Source organism: Pseudorasbora parva, chromosome 16, assembly GCF_024679245.1.
Source record: "Pseudorasbora parva isolate DD20220531a chromosome 16, ASM2467924v1, whole genome shotgun sequence".
In the NCBI taxonomy this organism is placed as follows: domain Eukaryota; kingdom Metazoa; phylum Chordata; class Actinopteri; order Cypriniformes; family Gobionidae; genus Pseudorasbora; species Pseudorasbora parva.
Genome location: NC_090187.1, coordinates 27944451 through 27951344, shown reverse-complemented (window position 1 = coordinate 27951344; position 6894 = coordinate 27944451). Strand labels below are relative to the sequence as shown.

The 6894-nt window shown below is 43.5% G+C and overlaps 1 long non-coding RNA gene across 2 annotated transcripts; it reads right to left on the bottom strand.

Moving 5' to 3' along the window:
• Positions 1 to 447: 447 nt before the first annotated feature.
• Positions 448 to 3562, bottom strand: LOC137043411 (uncharacterized). Of its 2 annotated transcripts, none has more exons than XR_010898471.1 (6): positions 3210 to 3562; positions 1338 to 1396; positions 1144 to 1225; positions 922 to 1050; positions 691 to 760; positions 448 to 586 (listed from the first exon to the last, which is right to left on the bottom strand). It is a non-coding gene; the product is annotated as an uncharacterized lncRNA (long non-coding RNA). The 2 variants fall into 2 exon arrangements; XR_010898470.1 differs by having other exon boundaries at positions 454 to 623.
• Positions 3563 to 6894: the final 3332 nt, after the last annotated feature.

Below are 6894 nucleotides of genomic sequence, written 5' to 3'. Positions count from 1 at the left end.
CATCCATTTAAATTTAGGTAACAAGTTTGAAAATATTTTAATGAAAAATAATAAAATAAAACCTTTCATGTAGCTCAAACAGTAGAGCATAGTGCTAGCAACGCCAAGGTCATGGGTTCGATTCCCAGGGAAAGCAAAAACTGACAAAAATGTAACATGTGTACCTTAAAATGCAATGTAAGTCGCTTTGGATAAAAGCGTCTGCCAAATGCATAAATTTAAATGTAAAACATGCATTGCAAGCATTTTTTCCCGCTGACAAGTTATGTCACTGTTACCTCACGCTCGCGTTGGTACCCACTGCAGACACAATTTTAATACAATTTACCAGTTTTTAACTACTTCAGAGAAAAAGCAAGACAATTTTTTCAAAAGAAGACAACTGACAAGTGAGGAAATAGAGGAGTTTTTTTTTTAATTCTGATGAGGAGAATTTTAACAGTGAGGCAGAGAGTGACAGTGATGAAGACCTTTCCCCGAACCTTCAAGCTCAGGATTACTGGAGCACAGACCCCATGCTCTTGACACCATTTTTCGGGTCTTTGTTTTCACAGGACCGATTCCTTCTGCTCCTCTGCTGTCTTCACTGTTCAAACAATGCAACAGCAGTTTTAAATGACCCTCTGAAAAAAAATCAGAAATATTTTTACTGCTCTCACCTCCTCCTTTCATCGCATTTTTGTGCCATACCGGGATCTGTGTGTTGATGAATCTCTGATGAAGTGGAAAGGCAGGCTGGCATTTCGTCAGTTCATTCCATCTAAACGGCACAGATTTGGGGTCAAGTTTTTTGTTTTGTGTGATGTGCTCACTGGTTATGTGCAGGACATGATCATTTACTCCGGATCTAACAGTGACATAAAACACCACCAAGGACTTGGGATTTCTGGGTCTGTTGTAATGACACTACTAGGACCTTACCTCAGAAAGGGTCATGTCCTTTATGTGGATAACTGGTACAGTAGTCCCACACTTTTCCAGAACCTTGTCTCTTGGCACTGGAGCTTGTGGGACTGTGCGTGCAAACCGCAAAGGGATGCCAACATTCACCTGTAGAATGACAAAGGGTAATGTGGAACTCAAGGAAAATGGATCACAGTTGGCAGTCAAATAGCATGATAAGAGAGATGTCCATGTCCTTACCATTGTCCACCCAACTGGTATGGGAGCCACAGGGAAGCTGGATCACATCACTGGGCAAGCCAAGATGAAGCCAGTCTGTGTGCTGGTGTACAACAAAAAGATGGGAGCAGTTGACAAAGCGGACATGATGACTGGTTTTCTTGAATGCACCAGAAAGTCTACCAAGTGGTACAAAAATATCTTCTTTCACCTACTTGACACAGTTTTACTGAACAGCCACATTGTCTACCGGCAAATTACTGGTAAGATATTTCTATAAATCAAAGAATATAAACAAGATAAAAAAAATTGATCACATTTTCAATTAATGTAAACAAAAGTGTTATAAAGGGTATGCATGGATGTCACTTTCCTGAGTGAGTGGCAAAAGAGCTGCTGCGTGACTGGATTTAATAGGGGAACCGGTGTAAACAACGAGTAAACAAGTTTCAGTTTAAACTAAAGGTTAGACTTGATATAGTGGTGCTTAAAACTTACGAAAGATCCAGTGATCCATGGATATTGACAAGAACATTTCCTGGCATTTTTACATGCCTGATTTTGAAACCAGTAAAATACATAAATCAAATTTGCCTGTGAATGCTTTAAATAAATACAATATACTAAGGGTGTAATGGTAAACAAAAGTGACGTTTTGGTATGCACCTCGGTTCTGAAGTCACGGTTCGGTACAGCAGGGGAGAGAAAACTAAATATAAAATAGTTTTTTTTTTTTTTTTTTAAACAGTGGTTTACTGAACAGATTGTGTCAGTCCATAAATTAATTTAATTATAACTAAAATATTTTAATTCAATTATAACTAAATAAAGAATTAATTCAATTATAACAGGTTTTTTAAAATCTCTCTTCTAATAGTTTTTATTATTTGCTAATAAGTTATACCACACTCATATAGGCATACATTATGCATGTTACTGGCCATTGTTTAAATCTGCTAGCAATTCAAAATACATCTTTATGGCTGTACAAGATATTATTCAGCACCCTGATGAACATCGCAATGCCGGGTTGGCCTACGTTGTCGTCACGTTCTCTCCATCTGGATGAAGATAAGGAGCAGAGACTGCACAGCGGGTTGTGTTGACAGTGTTTAGTGATTTGGAGAAGAGAAAACTTCAGAATAATGTCACAGAGTTCATTCATGAAGTTGTGTGAACAACGCACAGCATCCGTATATGTCCGCGCACATGCACTTTGGTCAGAGAGGCAATATTGCGATTAAGGTATAAGATATAAGGTGTTTTATATAAAGTGTTCCAGCTGACAGTGAGGTCACATGCATACCCTCTATAAACAAATGTACAATAATAAACAGATCACACTGTCACATACTATTCTATCCTCTTCCTTACGCCCTATGGATTTGTTCTACTGTGAGTAGGAAAGGAAATCACCTCCCTGCAATTCAGGACGAACCTGATGAGAGGGCTGCTGGAGAACAGTATATTTATTGTTTTGTTTATAATACTATTTTGATTGTTGTTCATTGCAATTATATTTATAATTTGTTTTGTAATTTTATTAGAAAGTGTATATATGTATAATAGTCTAAACAAAAAAACATTTAGCTTAAATTGAGGAGATTTAATAAAACATGAATGAAATGTGTACATTTTGCAATTTCTTTTTAAGAAATGACTTACGTTTGAATTATGCTAAACTTATACAACACATTCTGACTAGCAAAGCAGAGAAAAGGTCATCATGTATGCATTTGACATCATGTAACTTAAACTATATGCAAGCTAATAGTCAGTGAGGCGTGACCATATAGCTTTTCTCTGCTTTGCTAGTGAAATATGAAACTCAGTAACAATATAAACACTAAAACAAATAATATATTCATGTTACGTATCAAGTCAACTGAACCCTAATAACTTTACCGAATGCACGGAGCATATTTGCAAGGTGCAAAACGACAAACATGACATTTGAACGTCCACATTTTTGAGTACTGTTCGTTTTACAAGATAATTTTTTAAATATCTTTATTCATATTTATTGCATGTTTGTAAATAATTATATGTGCTCCAAAATAGGAGGAAAAAAACTAAAATATACTCACCATTTGACACGCGGATGTTGTGAGGGAGATGCAAAATGCCGTGTGCAAGCGAAATTCAAAGCAGTGGGGAAAAAATAGCAACATAAACATGTCAACCATAGTGTGTACACGCTAACAAATAATGTGAAAGGTTTTGAATTAAAAAAATAAAGCAAAACATTCATAGAGCGCTCACCTGCACGCGGTCATCCACCACGAGCGCCATTGTGACTGCGTCACTGCAAAAACTCACGTGTCAAGGTTGATGTGTGTTACCATGGAAATTAGAACGCATGTCATTGCATAATAACGGTCGCAATAAAAAAACTCACGCCAGGCTGCCAGTCTTATTTTTAAGAACGTACGTGCGAAAGGGTTAACAAAGAATGTGTGCACTAAACTGGAAAGCACCTTCCCGATCAGCCAAATGTCTAGTCTAATATGGTTGACTTTATTTGCTGAAGTAAGAGTAGATTAGTGGATTTTGCACACACCTGGTATTCTGCTTCAGCGTATCAACAATGGCGGACTATAATGAAAACTCGCTCAGGGCGGGTTTGAGGTGAAATGCTGCTGAGACAGGAGACAGGAGAAAACATATTTCACGAGTTCCCACTTACATCAAATTAAATAGAGTAAAGATTATGCGTATTTGGCGTGCTGTCCAGGGGAGGGCTCCGGGCTCGGATTTTTGCCCGAACCCAGAGTATCCCCCCCCTGTGGTAAAGATACTCTATAACTAGACTGTAATGTTTTATGGATTGTGATAGCATCTAATGAGGGTTTATTAAATTGAAGTGAGGAGATGGGGTGGTGGAGGGATGCCAAAATGAAAATGGTCAACGAGAGGAGGTAAATCTGTAGTATAAGTACACCTCCTATCGTTGATCAGATTGATTAGCTTACCATGCTCCACCTGTGTTTAATTAGGTTTAATTATCTGACGTGCTCCCCTTGTTAATTAGGTTTGATTAGCTGACGGCTCCGTTGTTTAATTATCTGTTAGTGCTCCTCCCGAAATTAGTTAATAAAACTTCACTTCACGAGTTCCCACTTACATCAAATTAAATAGAGTAAAGATTATGCGTATTTGGCGTGCTGTCCAGGGGAGGGCTCCGGGCTCGGATTTTTGCCCGAACCCAGAGTATCCTCCAAAATGCAAGGAGTGGAGGACAGCCACCAGAAAAACCCCCAAATACGCAGAAAAATTGGTGGGCTGATAATTTGAGAGGCCTAGCTGCTAGACCAGGAGAGCCCGTGTTGCCTCGCTGCTTCGGGCGGACGGGTTCTACTGGCTGAAGGAAACTGGGCGTTGGAAGATCGATCGGGAAAGCTCTTGCCGCGTCTGAGGGGGGCCAGGCTCACTGCAACAGACGGGAAAGAACCCTACCGGACGATGGATGAGGAGAATTTTTTTTATAAAATTACCGATCGGGAGGGCCCTTTGCAACGTCTGAGGGGGGTCCGGCTCACTGCAACAGACGAGAAGCGAGCTCTTCCGGCTGATAAATGAGGAACATCCTCAAAATCAGAGAGGCCGATGGGAAGGCTCTTACAACATCTGAGGGGGGCCGGGCTCACTGCAACAGACGAGAAAAACCCTACCGGACGATAAATGAGGAGCGGCCTAGAATTTGGCGTACCGATCGGGAAGGCTCTTTATCGAGTCTGAGGGGGGCCTGGCTCACTGCAACAGACGTAAGACGAGCTCTTCCGGCTGATAAATGAGGAGCATCCTCAAAATCAGGGGGGCAGATTGGGAAGGCTTCTTACAGCATCTGAGGGGGGTCAGGCTCACTGCAACAGATGAAAAAGAAGACCCTACTGAACGATAGAGGAGGAGCAGCCTAGAATTTGGCATACCGATCGGGAAGGCTCTCTACCAAGTCTGAGGGGGGCCTGGCTCACTGCAACAGATGTAAGATGAGCTCTTCCAGCTGATAAATGAGGAGCATCCTCAAAATCAGCGGGGTATATTGGGAAGGCTTCTTACGGCGTCTGAGGGGGGCCAGGCTCACTGCAACAGATGGGAAAAAACCCTACCGGCCAATTAATTAGGAGCGGTCTTGAATAAAATTACCGATCGGAAAGGCTCTTGCAACGTCTGAGGGGGGCCAGGCTCACTGCAACAGACGAGAAACAAGCTGTACCAGCTGATAATGAGGAGCATCCTCAAATCAGAAGGACCGATTAGGAAGGCTCTTGCAACGTCTGAGGGGGGCCTGGCTCACTGCAACAGACGAGAAAAACCCTGCCGGCCAATAAATGAGGAGCAACCTTGAATTTGACAGACTGATCGGGGAGGTTCTTGCAACGTCTGAGGGGGGCCGAGCTCACTGCAACAGACGAGAAACAAACCCTAACGGCCGATAAATGAGGAGCATCCTCAAATTAGAGTGACCGATCGGGAAGGCTCTTGCAATGTCTGAGGGGGGCCCGGCTCACTGCAACAGACGAGAAACAAACCCCCACCGACCAATAAATGAGGAGCATCCTCAAATTGGAAAGACCGATCGGGAAGGTTCTTGCAACGTCTGAGGGGGGCCGGGCTCACTGCAACAGACGAGAAACTAACCCTAATGGCCGATAAATGAGGAGCTTCCTCAAATTAAGGTGACCAATCGGGAAAGCTCTTGCAATGTCTGAGGGGGGCCCGGCTCACTGCAACAAACGAAAAAACCTTACCGTCCGGAGAAAAAGCGCACAACGAGATACAAACCCCACCGACCAATAAATGAGGAGCATCCTCAAATTGGAAAGACCGATCGGGAAGGTTCTTGCAACGTCTGAGGGGGGCCGGGCTCACTGCAACAGACGAGAAACTAACCCTAATGGCCGATAAATGAGGAGCTTCCTCAAATTAAGATGACCAATCGGGAAAGCTCTTGCAATGTCTGAGGGGGGCCCGGCTCACTGCAACAAACGAAAAAACCTTACCGTCCGGAGAAAGAGCGCACAACGAGATACAAACCCCACCGACCAATAAATGAGGAGCATCCTCAAATTGGAAAGACCGATCGGGAAGGTTCTTGCAACGTCTGAGGGGGGCCGGGCTCACTGCAACAGACGAGAAACTAACCCTAATGGCCGATAAATGAGGAGCTTCCTCAAATTAAGATGACCAATCGGGAAAGCTCTTGCAATGTCTGAGGGGGGCCCGGCTCACTGCAACAGACGAGAAACAAACCCCCACCGACCAATAAATGAGGAGCATCCTCAAATTGGAAAGACCGATCGGGAAGGTTCTTGCAACGTCTGAGTGGGGCCGGGCTCACTGCAACAGACGAGAAACTAACCCTAATGGCCGATAAATGAGGAGCTTCCTCAAATTAAGATGACCAATCGGGAAAGCTCTTGCAATGTCTGAGGGGGGCCCGGCTCACTGCAACAAACGAAAAAACCTTACCGTCCGGAGAAAGAGCGCACAACGGGATTCGACATGCGCGAAGTTTGAAAAACCGTCGATCGGGGGCTCAAGCCGCATCTGACGGGAGATTAGAATCACAGCGTCAGATGAGTGAGCCCTACCAAATTGATAAATGGGGCGTCGAAATTAAAAAGACTGACCGAGGGGGCCCACCCAGCTTCCGCCAGGAGCAGATTCCTGGCATCAGATGAGTGGGTACTATCGGCCGACGGTACGGAGAAAGAGATGAGGAAACACCCGCCAGGAGAGCTTTCACAGCAGTCGACGGGAGATCAATGC